The sequence below is a fragment of the Quercus robur genome, chromosome 12 (assembly GCF_932294415.1).
Source record: "Quercus robur chromosome 12, dhQueRobu3.1, whole genome shotgun sequence".
In the NCBI taxonomy this organism is placed as follows: Eukaryota; Viridiplantae; Streptophyta; class Magnoliopsida; order Fagales; family Fagaceae; genus Quercus; species Quercus robur.
In genome coordinates, this window is record NC_065545.1 from 9500327 (window position 1) to 9525456 (window position 25130).

Sequence of the window (25130 nt, forward strand, 5' to 3'; positions counted from 1 at the left end):
ATATATATAAAAATATAAATAAGCTAAAGTATAGCATTTATTGTTGCTACGCTTTGAGCCACCTCATCTGCTACGTCAATGACCACATAATTAATCTTTTTCATATTTATTTTTTTCCGTTTAATTTCTTACAATATATATATATATATATAAATCTATTGGCTTTACGAATTCATTTTAAAGTGGTTTTAACTTTACATATTTATCTACTTTAATTTTGATGTTATAACTAAATAATAAATCAATACAAAAGTGTTGTCTATGTATATTCCTCTTGGACGGTTTTTACTTTAAATATTATTTTTCCCCTTAATCTTCCTTTATTTTGTCTTTTCTTATTCTCATCATCTTACTATAAATTTGTCACTCTCTCATTCTGTTCATATTTTTAACATACAAAAAAAATGTTATTTCTCTCTCTCTCTCTCAAATTTTTTTTTTCATTTTTTGGGTTATTTTATTTTATTTTTCTTGCATCTCTACCTTAGATTGATGAATATTCGTGTTTTTTAGAACTCTAGTTTTGGTTGTTTAAAACTGAAAAATGAAATCAATGAGTAATATATATATATATATATTAAATGAACTCTACTTTTCCTTTTTTTTGGATTATTTTATTTATTTTTCTTGCATCTCTACCTTAGATTGATGAATATATGTGTTTTTTTAGAACTCTACTTTTGGTTGTTTATAACTGAAAAATGAAATCAATGAGTAATATCTAAAAAAACAAAAAAAAATTGTCTATACAAAGGTATTCACAGGTCTTGCTTAATTATTGATGGTAGAAACTAATAATTGTCCATAGGAGGGTTTCCTACTATAGGTTTGTAACCCTCATTTTCATATTATTGACTAATTCATATGTGTTCCTTAATGTAAGTATTTTTTATCATTTTATTTACTAAACTAAATACTTTTAATGAATAGTGTTTGTTGTTGATTTGATTTGGGGAAATATCATATTATTATTTGTCATATTTTGTGTTGCTGTCAGGTATTAGTTTATTTGGAAAACAATAGGATGATCCAGATAAACTAATGAAGAACAGTTAGTGTGGGAGGTCTAAGGACTGAAGAGGATTAAAACAAGAAAACATCTTGTACAATCCCTCCTGTGGAGGGATATCCGCCCCAAGGACTTCACCTACCTGAGGATGTGAGGGGAGATAGGACAAAGTTTCTTTGGAGCTTGAGGAGAAGAGGAAGGACCACATGGGGGGAAGAGACGGTGGGAGGAAGTTTCCTGGAAAGACATACTTTCCCCCTCTGCATTGAATACCCTACAACAATCTTATTAGTTGCATTATGAGGAAATGACACATGAATAGTAACTTTACAGCTAGCAGCCCATTTTACCACCTTCAGCAAAACTTTGATGGAACAAGTGTTCTAAGAAAAGCCTTGAGGCATACAGATGGAGGGCTAGGATGCAAGGCGGAAGGATATATAAGGGAAGGAAACCTCCTAGTTAAAGGGATGAACATTTTTCTCTAAGAAATAGATTAATCGGGAAGTGAATAGTGCATTGCATAGTGTGAAACTTGTCTCAATCATATATAAGAAACTAAACCTCGGACCTGCCCGAGGAGAGCATTGTTCTCAATCATTACTTGAATTACACCTCTCTGTTACTCTGGCCTCTTCGGCCTTAGACTTGAACTTAGTTAAGAATTACATTTGAACTGTTTTCCCACTCTCTATAGAAATTCTATTGTTTGGGCTTGGTTTAAAGGACAAGGCACCTTTGTTCTTAGTGGGCTTGGGCCATCAATTTTTGAGTACTCACAGTTAGTTTAGTTAAAGACAATGGTCTTTATGCAATTTCCTTTCATTGTTTGTAAATATTTTGTTTAACAAATTAATTTGTAGCAAATTGTTATGTTTTTGTTATATGATGTTCTTAGATGCTTGAGTAATTGTTTTAAGCATTTACAAATATTTTATATTGTTCTTTACCTTCCTTATTTTATTAGTGTATTCTTTGAGATTTTTAAGGAAAAAAAATTCAAATTTGTGGTTAAAATTATTTATTTATCACATGTTAAATTAGATGATAGATTAGATTATGACAACATTAACACAATACTTCTCCTTTTTTGAAAAAAAAAAAAAAAAAAACTACTTTTTTCCCCTTTGAAATTGTATTCTTGATTTTTTTTTTTAAAAAAAAAAAAAGGAAAAAGAGTTACAATCTTTTAATCTTCCCTTTCTTTATTTTATTATTATTTTGAATTGTACTTTTGTTGAGTTTTATTAATTTTTTTAGATAGAATTCTCAGTGTTTTTGATTTTATGGTAAAAAAAAAAGGTGGGTTTGAGAAAATTTGTTAATTTAAAAATAAAAAAATAATTTTCAAATTTTATATACTTTTTGATGATACACAAAATATTATAAATAATTTTTATAAAAAAAATTAATATTTTCACTAACTTACCTTTTGAATTTTAGAGAAAATTTGTATTATTTGATTTTGGTACGACAAAAGTTATTCACTTAAGACTCTTTCTTTATTAGTAGACTAAAAGTCTTTGCATGTGTATATTCGAAGTCTCTACACTAGTCTGCCAATGAATAATCAATGTTCGATAGGACCTACGGGTCAACTCTAGCAACACGGTAGATTTGTAATTTCAAAGTCAGTCCTAACCACCATGCTGGCCAACTCTAGCAACACAGCTGTCATCATGTTTAAGACTACCCAAATATAGTTAAGATTCAACATCGTCGGCTTGGTCGCAAGGGAGTCAATTTGGTACCGGAAGCTATATCGGTTTGACCAGTGAAATGAAATATTTTGGTATTGGTCGATACTGATATACCGTTTCGGGATTACCGCTATTTTATAAAGAGTTCAAATTTAGTAATGACTGAGTGTAAAAATGATGTTAGTAAAAGTCTAAGTGTAAAGAAAACTCATTTAAATATCTTTGATCCTTAAGTTTTAGTTAAAACACTATCTTTTAAAATTCATTATACATTGATATTATTTTTAATTATTATTGTTAATAATACAAAGTTTTTTTAGATGACACATGGCAGTAGGTTTTGTTAATTATTATTACTATTTGCTAACCCGCGCGATGCTCGGGATAGTTAAATAAAAATTAAAAGTATTTATTTTACTTAAAGGTCTATAACTTGACTTATAAAAAATGTATAATTTGAAGATGAATGAAAAATAAGTAATTTTTTTATTCAATATAATGGTTTAGAATTTTTTTTTCTTCCGTATCATTGGTTCCACATAACAAATAATGGTGTGGGCTATTCTATGGTAATGATTTCACACAATACTCAACTACAAATTAAATCTACTATCCACCACCAATCTAATCTATGTTATCTTGATAATAAATTTACAAATTGCATTCTCATATCCTCCATCATTTAGAAGGCAACTGGAGTAATGATTGTATGTAATAATTTTACAATATAAAATTATTATGATAGATGATTAAAATAATTAAAATAAGATCTAATGTTAAGGAAATTTTTTGAAATAGAATTTTAAATTTCTTAAAACTTAGTTAATAGAGTTTCTATTTTACGTAAAAGTGAAGATAACCATGGGCCCAATTTTAATTTTATAGCATAGGATGTTACAATTAGCTCCATACCATGTATAATACGTTAGTCCATTATGAAAGTTCTAAATAATATCCTAATACCTATCTATATGAGTTTTTTTTAATGATGCAATAAAGGATGAAGTTTTATAGAAGTCATTTAAGATCCAACATATCCAATAATTTGTTTTTTTTTTTTTTAATTTAATTTCAAAAGTCTTTTAATTGTAAAATTTTTTAATCATAAAATGGACTCTATTTAAACTCTAAAGGCAAGCATTTGGAATAATCACGTCATTGATACCATATCATGATAGTTGCAAATAACAATATTATTATTCATGATTAATAGATGAACAATTAAACTGTGAAGTAACAATTTAACAATTCAAATACCAAGTTTAAATTACAACAACACATACACAGAAGACTCCAAATATCGGAACATACTTCTATTTTCATTATTCAATCAAAACCAAAGTTTCAAAGATAATTTCAATTCTATTAAAACCAATACATACATACACATGAACGTAAAGAATTCCAAAAATAAAAACAACAATCTCCAAAATCCTTTGCCTAATATAGTCACTTTTTTTCCCCCCAAATTGTGCTTTCTTTAGTTCTTTTTCCTTTTATGTTTCCTCAAACTTTTTCTAATTGACCAAAATATCTCTCATATATGTTAACATTAAACCTGATAAGAAAACTTTACATATCTTTTGTTTTGAAGGTGCTCTAAGAACCAAAATCAAAGCAAGAGACTGTACAGAAGAAAATACCCAAACCAAAATAGCCCTCCCTCACAAATTCAAAGATTAAGGGTTGCACCTAAAACAAAGAGAAATTTACATTGTTGATCAATACATTCAAAGAGATATTTATTTGTGACTCAAACTTACAAACCAAAACCAAATACAAATTTCCATAGAGCATAAATCAAAGAGAAGACTACCAAATGTATTTGCAGCACACACAAACCAAAAACAAAAGTCGTTGCACTACCAAGAGATCTCTCATCTAAGGCAAAGCCGCATTGCTTTATATATAGGGGAAATTACACTTTACTCACTTGTGGTTTGCTCGAAAAACACTTTGCTTACTTGTGGTTTAAAAATTGGCATTTTACCCACTTGAGGTTAACTCCATTTGTATCCCGTTACCCACCTCTATTAAAAATATGGATAAATTTGTATTTTTGTTACCATTTTATGTCTCTTTCTTCTCAAAACATAAAAAACTAAAAAATCAAGAGAAAAGAAGATCTAAAAGCTAGGTTTTGTAAAAATTAAGACCTAACTTTTACATCTTCTTTTCATGTATCAAAACCTAGCTTTTAGAAGTATGTGTCATTCTTTGGATCCTAAACTTAATTCTTCCAAAACCCTAAATTTTCAACTTCAACTTCTCTTGAGCTCACCAAAAGCACACATAGATAGAATGTGTGTTAAATGTACCAATTTTTCGTCGAAATTGGTTTTGGTGCAACAGGAAGGCCAGGATCCATCATTGTAGTTAGGCCGAAGTCCATCTATCATAGAAAATTTTATAATAAGAGATTTATGTAAAAGAATCAAAATTAATCTGCGATTGATTTATGCTGATATCAAAATATGTATGTATACACACGGATTTTGAATTCAGTGGGAGCGTTAGAGCTGAAACAGTAGAAATAGAAATACAAGATGATATATCACTGTAAATAATATATTTTTCATTATTCGAATTCAAATTAAAAATTGAAAAGAGAGAAAGAGAAAATTAATTAATACTGGCGGCAACAGGTGTTGAAGGAATAGCGATGACCTAGTTGTTCCCCTTTTATATATATATATATATATATATACACACACACTTAAGAGTGAGTCCTAACAGGAGTCTCTCTCTTTTTCTTAATCCTAAATTTGTATTTTATTTATTTTATTTTATTTTATTTTATGTGAGTCTTTTTTACTAAACAAAAATAATTTTATTTAAATAATGTTGATATGGAAAATTGTGGGAGCTTCAAAAGCTTTGGTTTTATATATGATGATGCCAAAAAAATCACCAGTAAGCCACACAGTCCTCACACACTCGAAATAGCACCTGCACAACAAAAAGAGAAGACCTAACTGAGAGCATCGGTGTGGTGCTGGCCAAATACCCTTCAAAGGTCAAGTTAGAACTATTCTCACAACTCTAGAGTGCTAGAGAGGGTAAATTATGCGTACTTTGGTCTATGAGGGTACTTGGGCTTTTATAGTAGTAGAGGGTTGACATCTTTTCCTTGGACTAGAAGTCTTTTCCTTATAGGAGTCTTCTTGGGCGTATTTCGCGGAATCCTTTCCATATAGGAATCCCTTTGGGTATCACTAAACGTGGAGAGTAAGACATTTCCTTATATACGCAATCGTGGATGGCAAGCAATCCTTTACTAAGGTCGTTAGCTTACCCTACACCTTCAGCCTTAACCCCGTCAGCTTTATGATGCCGTCAGCCCTTGGGTATGCCTTGCGGGTGCCTCTTCCTAAATATCCCTTTCGTCGATACCTGTAAATGAAGGCTGACGGGTTTAATTGTATCCGTCCGCTTGTACCTTATTGTGAGTAATCTCTATTTTTATCCACATCAATATATATATATATATATATATTATTATTATTATTATTATAATAAATCCATTAGAAATTGATATATTTGGTAATTGGTGTACTGTAGTTGAAGTTAAAAATAAAATACATAAATAAGAAATAAATAAAAAGAGAAAACATTCTATCAGGAGCTGGCATAAAACCTATGTTTTACGCCAGCCAATAAAAAATCGCTACGTGGACATTCTATTAAATCTCTCTCCAAACAGCCAAAAGCTCACACCATTCACCTCATACAAAACAGAAAACAGAAAAGCCCCTTAGACAAAAGCTCTGCTTCCTCTACTTCCTTCACGTCGAACCTCCACCACCGCCACAACCTGATCGCCGGAGCAGACCGAAGAAAGAAAACCAGCCCTCAGACAAAAGCTCACGCCTTCACCTCTACTTCCTCCAAAATAATTCAAAAACCAAACAAATCCCAATCAAACATCCCTAATTCAAAAACCAAACAAACCCCAGATCATATCAAAACCCAACAGAGCATCTTTCATTAGAACAATACAAGATATGAACATACAACAAAAAAACCCAAAAACCCAGAAAACAGAAAAACCCATCAATAATTCGAAATCCAAATTGGGGAAAAGGGAAAATCATGAAAAACAAACCTTTGCATCGCAACACCATGCTCACGGCATGTTTACAAGCTCTAGCAACGAATCTGATGACTTGTGTGGCGGTATGCTTTGGTGTGTGGTGTGGTGGAGATTTGGGCAAGAGGAAGTAGAGGATGGAAGGAGGAGGAAGTAGAGGAAACCATAAATTTTTGCCTAACTTGTTATGGTTCTAATTAGGGGTTTAAGCGAGCTGTACTGTTTAGTGGGTTAAGTGAGTTGTGATCCGTGTGGCGGTGGTGGAGGTTCGGCAGAGGAAGTAGAGGTTAAGGCGTGAGCTTTTGTTTGAGGGCTGGTTTTCTTTCTTCATTCTTCTCTAGTGATCAAGCTCCGACGATCAGGTTGTGGCGGTGGTGGAGGTTCGGCGTGAAGGAAGCAGAGTTTTTGTCTAAGGGGTTTTTTTGTTTTCTGTTTTGTCTGAGGTGAATAGCGTGAGCTTTTGGTTGTTAGGAGAGGGATTTAATAGAATGTCCACGTGGCGATTTTTTATTGGCTAGCGTAAAACACTGGTTTTACGCCAACTCCTGATAGAATGTTTTCTCAAATAAAAAACTTAATAAAAGGAAGTTAAGATTGAATCCATCTTCACGTGAGTGGGTGTTGGACACGCAAAAAAATTAAAAAAAATATAAATAATTTTATTCAAATAAATTAATAGTAATAAGAAAGAGGCTGAACTACTAAAGTTAGAAGTAAAGTTGGCTAAGGCTGTCAAGCATATGAAACAAAAAGCACAAAACAAAAGAAACTGAAAAGACAAACTAAAACAAAACAAAAGCCAAGAACTGAAGAAAGAGGGTCTGGGTTATTTAACGAAGAAGAAGAAGTGGGAGGAGAAGAAGATTGGCAAAATGGGATTCCGACAATGCGGCAGCGACTTTTTGGCGGTGGCAGCAGCATAGTGAGAAACTATAAGTTAATATGTTACCGAAAGAGGAGAGAGATACTGGATCTGAAAATTTTTCTTTCTTTTTGTTTTGAAAGTCATATTCTAGTCCGGTATGATTTTTTCAGTTGAAGCATGATATTTCGTCCGGTATAGCCGGAACAACCCGGTATGACTGGTATTTGAACTAGAATGAAACACGTGTTTCTGTATTGTTTTAAGCTCCGGTAAGGAATATACCGGCCGTACCGGCCGATACGGTACGGTATCAACTCCCTTGCTTGGTCGTGTAGGAAACTGTAGAATTTTCTTATATTGTTGAAGACCAAATCAAGGCATATCTTGTTGGAGAAAATCATTGGATTGGAATAAACCAAGAAATTGTTTGATAGAGAAATTTGTAGAATTGAAGAAATCAATTCAAAATTCAAAATTTTTAATTGATTTGTGTATGTAACTCCCATTATAAAGTAGGTTGTATAATAATATATCATCATTAAAATGAATAAAAAACATATAGCTAGCCTTTTAAGCTCTTGCTCGATGAATAAAAGCCAAGTGAATGAACCAGGTAAACTCTCACGATCTATCTTATTGAGAAATGGAGATAGATTATTGTTTATAGGATAATAATAACCATGGTTTTAAAAACCGGTACGGTGAAAGAATCGGAAAAGAGACTGGTTATTGATTTTTTGGTCGGATCGAGGTCCGACCAATGGTCGAACTGATGACATCATAAATAATTTAACTAATAATTTTTAAATTATATAAATTTTTTTTTATATACTAAAACTAATTAATAATTTATGAACACACACCGGCACATTTGTAAACTAAAATGCTCCATGATTCATTAATTACTAAAAAGAAAAATAAATTTTAAAATAAAGCCTTTAGTTGAAATGTTGAACATGTGAGTGTGACTTTTACTGGCTACTGATTGATGTGATAAAAGAGAGTTTGAATAGTTAGAAAGTAACATTCAAATTTTCACACTTTATGTTAAACCTTCACAGTTCAAACCGGTGTCAGTCCCTTAAAAAGTGTGTCAATTTGTAAAAAAATAATCATCTATCGTGGGGTAAGGGCAGATCATGAAACAAGAGAAAGAAGATAAAGAGAAAACTAAAAAAAAGGAAGAGAAGAAGAGGACGAAGCAGCAGTAGCAGCAACGTGAGGCCGAGAAGAAAAAGCAGAGAACTCTAAGATCGGTGATGTGTCGGTGACCGCATCTGTGGTGGCAAGCAATGATAAGATTTTTTTTTTTAAATTTTTAAATTTATTTAATTTTTTTTCGATATCGACCGATTCAGATTTACTGGCTGAAATCTGGACTTTTCTCCAGTACAACCGAAATGACTTTGGTATGGCCAATAACCGTTCAACCACACTGGTTTCCGGTTTTACAGTTCAACCGTCCGATTTCTGGTTAATTTTGATTTTTTGCTATTTTTCGGTTTTTAGTCCAGATTGAATTAGTGTCCGGTTTTCAGTTGAACCGATCAGACCGGCCGGTCCGATCTGATTTTTAAAACCATGATAATAACATGTTATCAAATTAATATTATTATATTCACTTTTATAATAAATCTTTTATAGCTGTAAATAATTCTTTTTGGTAATAAGTAGTTCTATTTGATATAGACAAAACACTACTGCTTCCTATATTCAGAGTAGCCCATAACAAAAGCTAGAGACTGCAAATACTTTTAACTAACAAATTATAGTTTTGTGACTCCCATAAACAAAATTTGGGTTCAAATGCCCCCTTTGGCCTCCCCTACTTGTATCTTAAGAATAAATAAATAAATAAATAAAGCATTTGATTTTTATCTTTTTAGGAACATTTTTTTCCTCCTCTCTCAACGGAAGTATGCAGAGTCATTCCCTCGCTCAAGCCAAGGGCCATTGACATATACATATATTTAATAGCATTTGAAGTTGAGATAGTCCGATATCCAATAATTCTGTGGGCGTGTAGCACAAAGAATCTTAACAATATTGTTGTGCCAATTATCCTTGCAAACCATCCCATATTTGGGTTTTGAAGTCAAGGCTGGCCCAAGGCCTAGGTCTACGGTCCCTCCAAAAAACAAAAATTTTCTTAAGAAAAAAAAGGTCCCACTTTCCATAATAAAGGCCCAAATTTTTATAAAATTATATATATATTTTTTAAAGGTTGTATATTTTTTTTATTAGTGATGTTAAAGATACTATAAATTTTACTATTGGCTTACAAATTGTCATGTTATTAATCACAAAAAAATGATATAAACATTCATTACTTAAATTGATGAAGTTCATCAATGAGAGACAATGTCACATTATATTTTGAACATTTTATAGTGCTTTTATTTAGTGCATTTTTCTTTTACATTTCTATTAAGACTCTCAAATTACGAGACCAATAAAACCTTAACTCAATTGAAACCCTAAAATATTTCAAAAAGATGTTGCAAATGTGTTAAATCATTAATTATAGATTAATCTCCCCTGATAGTTTGAGACTTTGATTTTTGTAAACTAATATCTTATAAAGCCATATACCAAATAATATCTATCTCTCTCTCTTAAAATCAAAATATAAAATTAAAAATTAGATTACAACTTTATTTAATTATGCATCGTCTTATATTCAAAATAAAGTATGTAGTGACCCAAAAAGGGGGGTTTTGCATTCTATGGAATCCCACATCGCCTAGGGAAGCACATGAGAATGTGTTTATAAAGAATGACCTCCCTTCAATGTGTAGATGCCTTTTCCCCCACTGCTGTGTGCTTTGGGGGAGAATAAAACCGTGAGGGGCATAGGCCCCAAAGCGGACAATATCTACATAGTTGGGGCGGGGTCGTTACAGATGGTATCAGAGTCATGCCCTAGTCGGAAGTGTGGGCCCCACACGCGAGGACACGTGTGCCCGTAAGGGGGGTGGATTGTAGTGACCTAAAAAGGGGGGTCTTGCATTCCATGGAATCCCACATCGCGTAGGGAAGCACATGAGAATATGTTTATAAAGAATGACCTCCCTTCAATGTGTAGAGGCCTTTTCCCTAGCGCAACCTGGAGAAGAACAAAACCGTGAGGGGTATGGGCCCCAAAGTGGACAATATCTACACAGTTGGGGTGGAGTCGTTACAAATGATATCAGAGCCATGCCCTAGCCGGAAGTAAGGGCCCTACACGCGAGGAAGTGTGTGCCCATAAGGGGGGTGGAAAAGCGGACAATATCTACACAGTTGGGGTGGGGCCGTTACAAAGTATCTTTTTTAATCGCAATATATTTTTATTTCTTTTTATTAATATTTATAATTCAACTATGATATTCAATTCTTTATATAAAAGACTAGCTGAGTACAACCACATTTTGCCATTGGCCTTAAAAGTCTAGCTGAGTACTAACTCTTGTTTAATGAAGGAACATATCCAGCTCATATCCCCTCTATAACATTTCCTAAGAAAATAAAATTACAAACACATTTTATACGGTACTAAGAAAAGAAGTTGGACTTGGAGGGATTGGGACATCTACAGTCCCTTCTAGCATTAGCAGAACCTTTTTCATCGAAGGACGAAGAGATGGCTCATCAAGAATGCACCAAAGTCCCACTTTAATTATTCTCTCCAATTGCCTTTTGTCAACATCCTTACCACTCACTAGTTTATCTAGCTCACAAGCCTCAAAGCAAGAGTATGCCCATTTTTCAAGAATAGCTTCTTCTTCAGGAAAACTCCAATCCACATTCTTTCTACAACATATAAGCTCCAACAGAACAATTCCGAAGCTGTATACATCTGCTTTGACTGTCACTGGTTGGTTTCGATGCGATTCGGGTGCAACATACCCCTTTGTTCCTCGGATACCTGTAAAGGTATTGGTTTGGTCTGGCTTTAGTAGCTTTGCCAATCCAAAATCAGAGATTTTTGGGCACCTATATTCATCCATGAGTATGTTTTGAGGTTTTATGTCACAATGAATGATTTGTGACTCGCACTCTTCATGGAGATAAAGAATTCCCTTTGCTATGTTGCGAGCAATTTCTATTCTTTCATCCCAACAAAGTTTTTTTTCAGGATTGAAGAGTATATCTGCAAGTGAGCCATTGCTCATGTACTCATATACCAAAAGCCTATTCTCTCCATCATGACAATACCCGAGCAGACGGACAAGGTTCTTGTGGTTTGTTCTTCCAATAACTTTCATCTCGGTTTGAAACTCTTTCTCTCCCTCAGTCAACACTTTCTCTAGTCTTTTGACGGCTACAATCTTCTGACCATTCCATATTGTTCCCTTGTATACAGTCCCGAATGATCCTCTACCCAGCTCTTCCTTGAAACCATTAGTCATTTTCTCAAGATCAGAATAAGTAAATGATCTTAGAGAAACATCCATGGTTAATTCAACATTTCCACTATTAGAGACCCTTCTATATGCTCGGACTCGATTTTTATAAATTGCAATTGCAGAAATCACTGACATAATGAGTCCAAAAGCACCAAATGAGATGCCCAGAATCATTATGTCCTTTCGAGAATATCTTTCACGTCCCAAGGGCTCAATTCTATTTATGGTGGAAGTAGATATAGCTACCTTGATGAATACAATGTTTACATCACTCAGTACCCTTCTTCCAAATCTCAATGGAAGCTTTTGCTTTCGACAAACTCCATCTCTGTATGTAGCGGCTTCACAATTACAATCCTTCAAACATGCTGCTTCACAATCGTCTTTGGTCAATATTGTTAGGGAAGAAAAATAATTATCTTCCCATACAGTATTAGGTACTGCTTTCATGATATATTTCATACTTTCATCTTTGCTCTTGCAACTTTCTGCAGTGAAATTCCTTTCACAACCTGAGCTCCAATTTCCCTCGATAACACTTGCAAAATCTGGAAGACATAAGCAATTAGCATCCTGATCATTCATAATGCAAAACCCATTGAGACCACACAGGCCCTTAGGGTCACACTTATTATCGGAAGATGACCATATGACTGAGAAATTCCCATTCTTATCCAAATTGTGTGAGTATAGCCTGAAGATCCCATCGACATCAATCCGCATAAAATACACTACATCTTTTGTGTGAGAATTGCCTTGAGTCAGATTTTTTAAGATTGTGCCGGTGGAATTGAGCAAGTAAAGATGACCATCATCATCCAGACATAGTGAAACATTACTGCCTTCTCCATTTGTACCAGAAGCCCAATAAGAATATTCAGGCGCATCTGTGATTTGCACTGGGTACTGCACAAGGTGTCCATCCGTCTGCATTTTCAGACGAAATATTCCTGTCGATTGATCAGATTCTGAAACACTTGAAAACAACTCATTTCCAGCTGTGAGACGCTGACCTTGTAAGAGGGTATTCGTTGGGGATTCAAAACTGAAAGTTCAAAAAACGTGTACAAAAACACTTTTGAACGTTTAGACCCCCAAAAACCAAATTAATCAACACACGCAATATGTTAAACAATAGTGTGCGGAAACTTAACATATGCTATAACATGGTATTGATTAAACAACTATCTAAGCCACAACAAAATAAACCACAGCAGATAATGTAAAGGCAGAGATAGAGAGGAAAGAAGATGCAAACACAGCGATAACACCAGATATGTTATCGAAGAGGAAACCGAAGACCTCGGCGAAAAACCTCTCCGCCGCCCTCCAAGCGGTAATCAATCCACTAGAAAATACAGTTGGGATACAAGGACAGCAATAGACCCTCCAAGCCTAATCTACCCAATGCACCTAAGCCCTCCAAGCTTCTTGCTCCAACGAGGTTGCGCCGAACCTTTTTCTTTTCTAGCTTTCCGGATTCCGCTACTTCACCGTAGCATCAACCAATGAATATTGGCTCCTTCCTAACTGCTTCCCAGAACTCCAAACGACTGTCTCACAGAGATGATAATGGTGAGAACCAGGTTTGGTATAAAGGCCTCTCAAGGATTTGACAATGGAGAGGAAGAGAGTGAGGGATTTTGATGAGACTCTAAGGTAGAGATTGTGGGTAAAACAATCTGGTTTTTCTTTAGGGTTTCTCTCTCAAAATTCTCTCTGGAAGCTCTCTTTCAATCGTGGGTTAAAAGGGTATTTATACTGAAGAGGAGTGGAATGCGAAACGTCAGGTTTTTCCAAAACAGGGGTGGCTCGCGGCTTGACCTCGCGGCTTGACCAAGTCGCGAGATCCAGTCGCGAGTTAACCGTATGGCCAGTTGTCCTGTTTTGTCCTGTAGTGCTCCAGCTAGCATGACTGTTCATCTTCCAGCATGCTTGGCACGTGTGCATCTTCTGGCGGGTTGAAGCCGCGAGTCCAGTCGCGAGTCCCAGCCGCGACTCTCTGTTTTCTTGCACACTCTTGAGCAATCTTCACACTATCTCACTCACTACCCTTACAACAATCCCACCTAAATACAGGGTTACTAAATGCTGAATTACAAGCAAATTTGGCACGGAATAAAGCCAATTAGATGGTTGAATAAATTCAACCTTACAATCTCCCCCTTTGGCTATTCCGTGATAAAACCCTAAAACAGACTCTAGACTTAACATGTGAGTTGGGAACAGTTGATCAAAACTCACTCACACCTAATTCTAGAAGCTGTGAAGCACTTGAATCATATGAACATAAACTCCTGAAACACAACAATACACCATGATCATTGTAAGCAGAAAATTATTAATGCATATGAAACAGGCAAAAAGAGATCAAGCATAAGATGGAGTTAATGAACAAACCATGGCTTGATCAACCAAGTGAACACCACAAAGTAGTGATCACAGTGTTCATTCACACTTGGAATGAACACAAAGACATACAAGTTAACAAGCACAAGGCAAGACACTTGTATGCTCAACACTCAACCAATGCATAGCTCACATGGCATATGCATCTAGGAACAATCCTACAAGGGCACAAGAGTGACAGTACATAAACCACAATGCAGAACATTTAGATTTAAAATACTGATTTCACATAGCATAAAGGCTGCACTTAAGCATGGTACATACCACAAGGCCTACAAACTATGCATAAAACATAAACCCTCAAAGCTTACAAAAGCATATGGGTACAAACCAACAAATACCTGAATAACATCATCAAACATATATAAAAGTTTATCCAAGAGTATATGAAAAGAGTTAGAAACAATTATACACCAAAACCCAGTGTATTAAAAACATAAAAAACATAAAAACACTAATTACTCCCCCTCAACAAATTACTCCCCCTTAAGAGCTGCTTTTCTGCTTCAATTATCAATGAACTTTCTCCCCCTTTTTGACATGGAATGGCCAAAGGGTCACTGGTCATGCTGAGTTGTGAAGCTGTCAAGTGTAGCAGCCAAAACATCAATCTGGTCTTGCATGGCTCTCATTCTGTCAGAATGCTCAGTCTGGACTGCCCTGATCCCATCAAGCCTTTCCAGAATGATCTGGAAAGCATCTGGAGGTGCATCTGCAGAAGTTGAAGCTCTGGACCTCTTGCCACTCCTCCTTGGTGTTGAGGTGGATGCATGCCCTGCTGCCTCTGCATCAGTCTCCATTGGGACTTCCTCTCCTTCATCACCTTCATCTTCTTCTCCTGGAAGCCTAACACTGATCCTTTTGCAGGTAAGTTTGTTGATTGCAGAGGGTGTGGACATGTGACTGATGTCTTGAGGAATTTGAACACCCTTCCTTCGAAATATCCTCATTAGGAGACTGGGAAAGATCAGTTTTGGTCTAGATGTTGTTCTTGTCTCATCCACAATGATGTCAAAGATGTGGGAACTTATATCTATGAAGTTCTTCTCTTTGAGATCCATCAGAAAAATTGCTCTAGCACAATTGATTGTGGTCAACTTCCTAATAGGATAAAGGTTAAACATCATGATTATGGTTAGAACCCTCATGTCCACTGGAAAGGCAGTGGTATTCAAACACTTCCCTTCTCTCTGCCCACCTATTCTCTGTTGAACTGTTTCAATAGAGACACTCCTATCCTTGAAATTGACAAACTCCTCATCATCCAAACCCTCAAGCCCTAGTGCATCATCTATGACATGTGCATCCAAGATGAATTCTTTCCCTCTAACCCAGCAATTTAACTCATTCTCCTTTATCACAGCATTTGAATAAAATTCTCTAATCAGAGGTTCACACACCAAAGGGAAATCACTTAAAAGTTTGTCCCATCCTCTTCCTTCAAAACAACTGGGAATAAAAGTTTGCCTTAAATCATCCAAATCCACAAATCTCTCTTGAATGATTCCTGCATTCAAAAAGTTATCCTTGTATCTCTCAAAATGATGAACTGACCTAAACAATCTAGGATCCATCTTAAGTCTTTTGTCAGCCTTTTTAGCAGTAGATTTCTTCTTCTGGGGTGAAGGGGCCATCTGTGAACAATCAGAAAAGGCCACAACAACATATAACAATATATGTGCACAACCAGTCAGTACCATGTATTTAACAGAGAAAGATATCAATCAAACAATGTGAACTTCAAACACTTAACCAGCAAGCAATTTAGTTCAACCATATAGATAAACTAATCCTAGGATAGGAAACACATGAACAACATGGTGAAGCCATCCTGAAGGCAGATGAAGGACATTGAGGCAGATTTAAAAAAATGATATGACAAACAAACAATATATTGAACCTAACATAGTCTTCCCACAGATAATCAAACAAAGACATGCACATCTTGCAAAGGAAAACTCACAACCTCAACAGAACCAATAGTAACATCTCAACAGCTCAAAGTTCAGATTGAAATGAAAGGAATACTTAGCTAAGCACAAGAGCAATAGGACAATGACTATCATTAACACAACCTATAACAACAGAATCCACAAGCTAAGCAAGAACAAAGAACAGAGACCGAACCACAAACCCATTTCAAAAACACAATCAAATGCGAAAAATCAAGGGTAAAAGCACAAAATCAAGTAGAAAAGAGTGAAAATCAGAAAACCCATACCTGGAACTCGACGATTTTGGGCTGTAAGGATGCAACACAAGAGATTGGAAAAGAGAGCACGGAGTGTTTGGGAGGGAGAGTGTTTAGAGAGAAGATGAACAGTCACAAAAATTCGAGGGAAAAACTGAAAAAGTTTAAAAACTGCTCCTGTTTCTGCAAAACACGCGATTTTCGCGACTGGTTCAAGTCGCCACACAGTCGCCAGTTCAAGCCGCCAAAGCACTCAAGAGGAAAATTTTGAAAAATTTTTCTAAGTGTTTTTCGCGACTGGAAGGTCTACCCGCGAGTGAGTCGCGAAAATCTCTGAGTGAATCTCGCGACTGGACCTTCCACTCGCGAACAAGTCGCCAAAACTGACCAGCGAAGATGCGACTGATTCTCGCGACTTGACACACCCGCGACTGAGCCGCCAAAACAGGACAAAACTGTATTTTTGAAATTTTCAGATTTTTCAGCAAAACACTTTCCAAAAACACCTAAAACACTCAAAAATCTTTTTGTGCTTGAATTAACAAAGATTGAGTATGTGAAAACACATTTTATCAAGTACAATCACACAAATGAATATGGCATTTATCAAACATAAACTTGTGTGTTGTGTGTGGATATCAACAATGAAATAGTCCTTTGTCTAATGTGAAGCTTCAATGATCAATTCAACCAAGGCATACACAATTAGCACTAGATCATGTGACCAATCTCAATTATAGAAATATGAATATATGACTTCCCACACAACTTGATAACATAACTTGGAGCCTTTCATTTGACTCCACTTTCAGCCATAACATTTGATCTTTTGAGGCAATCATCTCTCATTGTGAGAGGGATATATAACATTTTTCTTAGAAGAATAGGCCTTTGGCCTTTTTGAAAGAAATTTCACTTTAAATATAAAGTCGCTTACCCTTTTTCCTAGTCAAATACTAGAATGTGCGACAGGCTTTTGCAGCTCAATATCTCTTTTCATTTGGAGATTTACATTTAGGGAGCTCTTTTTAGCAAAAAAAATAAAAAATGGGAAGAGATATAGACACAAGTCTATGCAAGTTTCAAGATCAACATAACCATTCACTAATCATTCATGACAAGTTTGAAGATCTATTTACAACAATCACATAGATTTCAAGATTTTTCCCAAAGTGATATGAGTGCATGAAAACAAGCAATGCTCGACAATGCACAAAGCCATTAGCACAAAGGTACAAGGCAAAACGAGTTTTTAAGACAAAACTCAACAAAGTCAAACAAGCTTTTTGATTTTCAAATATTTATGAAATTTTTGGATTTTTGACTCAAGAAACAAAAAGAATGATAAAACACAATTAAGAGATATTCACAAACAAACAACCAAAATCAAAAACAACAAGCATACCAAACAAACATAGTCACAAAGCATAGGAAGTATTAATGCATGGACATGTTGTAATGCTTATGCATGAGTACCCCTTTTCACCCACACGACACTTGCGTTTGGGGTGATTTCCTTAGAGGATTGGGTACGGGAGTTAGGACTTTCAAACCTTCGTGAGAAGCTTTCCAAGCAGTTGGTGAATGCACCAATCATCTTCATCACGTTCATCATTCCGGGATCTCCGTTTTGCTCTCTAGGTTGATCCCCTGCCCACGTTCTCCTATCAACTCTTGGTCCTCCTGACCTTTGAGGAGTAGCACTGTTCTTTGCTCTCAGCTTTTGGCAATTTGGTCGAGTGTGCCCTTGAAGTCCACAGTAATGGCACACATACATTCCTCTAGGACCTCTTTGTGGTCGAGGACGTGACTTGGCACGAGACTCAGACCTGCCCACATACTGATTATGATGATTCAGCATCCGTTGGTCCACCACATTCTTCTTCTCCTCCACCTCGAGGTTCACACTAGTAGAGTCAGCTACAACTGGATCTTTGGACTTCACAAACTTCACTTCTTTAGTGACATTTCCAGTTGAGCTACTTCCTCCGGTATATCCCAGTCCGGATTTGTCTGAGAAGCTCTTTTGAGATGATATAACATCATCAAGCTTCTTGGTGGTGACCCTCTCTATTTTTGCATTTGCTTGAACAACCTCATTCTCAAGGAATCTCACTTTAGTGTAGGCTTCGGACAGCTCACCATTAAGGGTTTCAATCTCGCATTTGGCCTCCCTATACCGGATTAGGAGACTTTTGTAGTCCTCCTCAGCCTTCTTCATCTTTCTCACTGCAGCCTTGGCCACCCTTGTGTATTCGCCAGATTTCTCCAACAGTGAGTTGTAATTTTCTTGAAGAGTTGCAGTGCATTCTTCTTCTTCAGCTTCCGATTCTTCAACAATTCCTAGTGAGTCATCCTCACTATGTTCTCCAAGGTCTTGAACAAGCAAATTCAATTCATCCGAAGACTCAACATGAGCAATAGTCATGAAAGCTGAGTAGTTCCCTTCTCCATCACAGCTCTCTTCAGATTCTGAGTCGGACGAGTCTGAATCACTCAAGGTTGTGGCATACACCTTGCCTTTTGATTTCAAATAGTTAGGACATTCCCTCTTGAAGTGTCCATGCCCGTTGCATTCAAAACAAGTAACACCTTGTGTGGATTGGGATTCTTTTCCATCTTTCCTTTGGAAATCCCTCTTCTCCCTTCCAGAATTTTGGAATTTTCTCTTATCATCAAATTTTCCATTGTTTTTGAATTTCAAAAACTTCTTGAAATTTTTAACAAGATAGGCTACATCCTTGTCAACCATATCTTCTCCTGACGAGCCTTGATCTTCCACCTTCTCATTAACGGTCTTTAGAGCAATGGATTTACCCTTCCGTTGATTTGGCAGCGACATTTCATAGGTCTGTAAAGAACCAACCAGCTCCTGCACCTTGATGTCGTCAAGATCCTTGCTCTCTTCAATGGCTGTCACTTTGGCACGGAAGCTTTCCGGCAATGATCGAAGGATCTTCCTTACAATCTTAGAATCCTCCATCTTCTCCCCCAAGTTAAACTTGCTGACAACCACTTCATTTAACTTCCCATAGAATGAGTCGAAAGACTCATCCTCACTCATCTTGAGCTCCTCAAACCGAGTGGTCAGCATTTGTAACTTGGTATCTTTCACCTTCTTTGTGCCTTCATAAGTTGTTTCCAGAATCTCCCATGCATCTTTTGCAATAGTAATGTGAGAAATCCTGTGAAATTCATCTGGAGACACACCACAGAAAATAGCATTTAGTGCTTTACTGTTAGCATTAGATGCAGTAAGTGCTGCCTTATCCCATGTGGATTTGGCTGCTTCAGGTTTGGTCCAACCTATCTCAACAGCATCCCACACGGATTCATCAATAGAGCATAAAAAAGCTCTCATACGAACCTTCCAAAATGCATAGTTACTTCCATCAAAATATGGAGGTGCATTAAGGGATTGAGACCTATCCATCTCAAAAAGAAAGGGAGTCAAGGATCACACAATGGTAATAAAACCAAACAGATGTGTACCCGCTCTGATACCAATTGAAAGTTCAAAAAACGTGTACAAAAACACTTTTGAACGTTTAGACCCCCAAAAACCAAATTAATCAACACACGCAATATGTTAAACAATAGTGTGCGGAAACTTAACATATGCTATAACATGGTATTGATTAAACAACTATCTAAGCCACAACAAAATAAACCACAGCAGATAATGTAAAGGCAGAGATAGAGAGGAAGGAAGATGCAAACACAGCGATAACACCAGATATGTTATCGAAGAGGAAATCGAAGACCTCGGCGAAAAACCTCTCCGCCGCCCTCCAAGCGGTAATCAATCCACTAGAAAATACAGTTGGGATACAAGGACAGCAATAGACCCTCCAAGCCTAATCTACCCAATGCACCTAAGCCCTCCAAGCTTCTTGCTCCAACGAGGTTGCGCCGAACCTTTTTCTTTTCTAGCTTTCCGGATTCCGCTACTTCACCGTAGCATCAACCAATGAATATTGGCTCCTTCCTAACTGCTTCCCAGAACTCCAAACGACTGTCTCACAGAGATGATAATGGTGAGAACCAGGTTTGGTATAAAGGCCTCTCAAGGATTTGACAATGGAGAGGAAGAGAGTGAGGGATTTTGATGAGACTCTAAGGTAGAGATTGTGGGTAAAACAATCTGGTTTTTCTTTAGGGTTTCTCTCTCAAAATTCTCTCTGGAAGCTCTCTTTCAATCGTGGGTTAAAAGGGTATTTATACTGAAGAGGAGTGGAATGCGAAACGTCAGGTTTTTCCAAAACAGGGGTGGCTCGCGGCTTGACCTCGCGGCTTGACCAAGTTGCGAGATCCAGTCGCGAGTTAACCGTATGGCCAGTTGTCCTGTTTTGTCCTGTAGTGCTCCAGCTAGCATGACTGTTCATCTTCCAGCATGCTTGGCATGTGTGCATCTTCTGGCGGGTTGAAGCCGCGAGTCCAATCGCGAGTCCCAGCCGCGACTCTCTGTTTTCTTGCACACTCTTGAGCAATCTTCACACTATCTCACTCACTACCCTTACAACAATCCCACCTAAATACAGGGTTACTAAATGCTGAATTACAAGCAAATTTGGCACGGAATAAAGCCAATTAGATGGTTGAATAAATTCAACCTTACAAAAACTTTGCCATATAATCTTCTTATCCGAATTATAGAGAACAAAGTTTCCCGAATCAAGCATGGATGCTGATGCTGCACGTTCAGGAGGATTGGCAATGGCCGTCTCTTCGCCTTGTGCCGATTGCATGATGAGTCTACCATCACTAGTGAAATTCAATGTAACACTGGCGAGAGCTAGAGGTTTGTCTCGGTTGGCTGTCCAGACTACTGTATTTTCAGGAATCCCAGCAAAAAATACTCCAACAGCATAGCCGTTGGCTTGTTGGTAGAAGCCAAAGGCATAGAAACCAGATTGTGACTGCCATGAAGACTTGGAGGTAGGTGTTAAAGAAGAGCCAAGGTTTACAATGGATTCCCCTCGTTGAGCTTCTGTAGTGATAATTGCTGAGAGAAAAATAAAAAACAAGAGACTTGCCATTACTAGAAAATAGCTAGTTCTCTCTGTTATTCTTTCACTCTGTTTGCAAATGAAATGCGACTAACACAGCTCCTATTAAATATTTTTTTTGGAACGTGTTTGGAAGGAAATAGTTAAAAAAAAAAAAAAATGAAGCATTCTTGAGTATATATCTTTCCTAAGGATGAAAAGTCACAACTTGTGTATATTCAAAGAACTTTGAATATATAGAATAAGAGTCATTCACTTTAGTCTCTTTCTTATAGCTTGAATGAGAAGTCTTTGCATGCGATTAATTATATTCAAAGTCTTTCAGCTGGTCATCCATTGAATTACTTATTAGTTATAACTCAAGCAACACGGGATGTTTAATTTCAAAGTCTCAATGCAGTGCTAAGTTTAAACCAATAACCTTGTAGTTCAATGGCACCATTTTTTTAATGATGAAAACTAGGATTCAAATTCTCCCACCTCATTATTGTAACTATCGAATTAAAAAAAAAAAAAAAAAATCACTAATATTTTAGGGACTAAAACAGATGTTTGGCAACACAAAAACTTAGCTCTGTTTTATGATTTGCCTTGAAAATGTACCCTTTGATAGTAGCTCAAGGGAGCGAGCTCGAAATCTAAGTAGCTGAAGAATTTGGACATTCAGGCTAAATGGAATCAATCCAGGTAGAGCAGATGAATCACTTGTGGTAAAGTTAGCTCCATTTGTGAAATTTGGCCTCACAAATTCAAAACACGGAGTCAAATAAGCAGTATGCAAGCTCTCGCCTATGAAACAAGAAAATAAACAACCAAAATGTTAACCAAATAACTAATTTATGAATACTTTCAGGGACGTACGTATTATACCTTCACATTATTTTTTTTATTTTTTATGTTTAGAATCAACTAGTTGTAATGTGTGAGAATAGATAATTACTTTGTAATTTTGATATAAATATAATTTGTTTTCCTAATTTGTTGAAAATAATTTGCTCTATCAAAAAAATTAAGAGAAATGTTATGTTGACAATAATTTTACAATATTTTCACAACAAATCATACGTAGTAGGTTGCTATTGATTGTTATTGGTTGGCAAAAAAATAATTTTAGTGATAGGTTTAAATTAGAACATATATCAACTTATCAACTATGACTTGTGAATCACTTTCAAAAAAAAAAAAAAAAAAACTATGACTTATGAAAATGTTGTAGACGTAGCACTTCTCAAAAATTAAATAATTTCTAAAATTATTTTTCATCTCAATATCTCTACAAATACAAATACAAATATATCATTCTATTATCTTTTGGGTGTATTTGATTGATATTTATCCATTTTTTAGGTGGTACATATTCCTTTAAATTATGTTATAGTGCGTTATGTTTTCCTAATTTGGGTTTTTAGTTTTAGATTTTGGATTATGCTATTTTTTTCAACAATTTGATTTTCTTTTTAGAATTCTCTCCTCTAGAATATCTAGAATACAACTAAACTTTTTAACTAAGTATTAGCTCAAACAAAAATTTAATCAAAACAATAAGAAGGAGAGAGAGACTTGTGATAGAAAACTCAATTCAATTCAAATGGTCTTCTTCATATACAAATTCAATTTCTTCATATAGCCAAGCATACATCTTTGTGGAATTTCTCACATCCAATTGGTCTTTGTGGATTTTGAGGCTTTGTCCAAACTTGGATAATCTTTCACGCTAGTCTTTTTTTTGGTTGTCTATTACTACCTTTGATTTAATTTTATTTCCATTGACATCAAAATTCTACAATTTTGGCAAAAAGTCTTACAGCAAAGGCATCCCATAATAATATCTAATTTTGTTACAATACCAACCAAAAAAAAAAAAAAAAGTAACATATCTTGTACTAAGTTATGCATCTACATTCATGTCACAACTAATATGTACGTACAATAGAACTAATTTATGCTACACATATACAAAGAGAATTATTTATCCATAATGGAGAATGCATCACACAAATTCACATAAGATGTATAACATCAGTGGGAAAAAAAATTCATCCATGATTAACGACCGCATAAACTATAGTAGTAAGACCCCATTGGGATTCTTTTAATTTATTCTTCACCATGGCTTTGAGACTTTTTTGGTTGGTTTATGGGAACCAATGTTGTTGGCATCTGAGATCTCCGATGGCACATCACTAACAAAATTAATTTAGAAAACTTGATATAAAAAACAAAACACCTTCACTTTAGAGGGACTTTCCAAATTTGCAGGAGTAAGGTAGAGTAATTGCAAATATATATAGACAAAAAATCAGTAGGTTTTTTTTTTTTTTTTTTTTGGGTTGAAATTCTAATAGAGTAGCAATTGAACAGTTTTCATAATTGCTTGATTGGGAGAGGGAGAGTCATAAAGTTGAAGGAAATAATATAATATATAAGGAAAAGTCGATTATCTATTCAATTATATCATATTAAATTGATTGCCGGAGCACTTAGAGAAAATAATAAATGATCCCAACGAATAATGTAACAAAAAAAAAAAAATTCAAGAAAAAAAAAATTCCAAAAAAAAAAATAATAAGCATTAATAATAAAAAAAAAAATAATAAATGATCCAAAAAAAAAATTCCATCAACAAAAAAAAATAATCAAAAAAAAAAAAATTCCAAAAAAAAAAAATTCAAAAAAAAATAATAAGCATTAGTAATAGAAGAGTTGTCATATCAAGATTTAATGATCCCTTTTCAATATTCACTAATATAATCTTTCCGCAAGGATTTACATCATTTTAATCATTTTCAAATTGGGTTTGATGGAATAATAAATGGAAAATTGAAAAGTTAGGAAATGTTAATTAAGGATTTTTTTTTTTTTTTTTTCCATTTAGCATTAAATATCTAACATTTTCGTTAATTGACAGGTCAAAAAAGAATGTAGGAAACTAACATCTCAAGTTTTTAAAACTCAAGATTAGATTAGAACTCGAGCTTCTAAAGCTCGATTTTAGTGTTTTAGTGATACCCTTAAGTTGAAAAATTTTCCATGTGGAGCAAATTTAGCCACGTAGAAATCGAGTTTATAAGACTCGAAATCTGCACACCATATACCAAAACCACAGCACTTTCAAACAACTCACTCAAACACTCTCAAAGTTCAAATACTGAAACACTTTCAGTCAAACACTCACTCACTCAAACTTCGCTCCGCCATCTCAAACAGGCCAGTGAGGTGCGGAAGGTATCAAAAGGAAGGGCATAATGAAAGGGGATACAAGGCCAATGCCATTGGTGAGATACCATGGGAGAGGAGGTAGAGATTATAGGGAAGTGGAAGGTCTTCTACACACAGACAAGGATCCCAAGCCCCATCTTCATCACAAGCCCCATCTTCTTCACAGACCCAATCCTCAGCTTAGCCCCCACCAACACATCAGCCTTACACTATGGCCTCATCCTCATCCAACCAGGTAGTAAGGTCACAG

General features: G+C 35.6%; 1 pseudogene; it reads right to left on the minus strand.

Moving 5' to 3' along the window:
- Window positions 1–24859, minus strand: part of LOC126708109 (GDSL esterase/lipase LIP-4-like) — a 29435-nt pseudogene extending 4576 nt beyond the window's left edge.
- Between the last annotated feature and the right edge of the window lie 271 nt (window positions 24860–25130).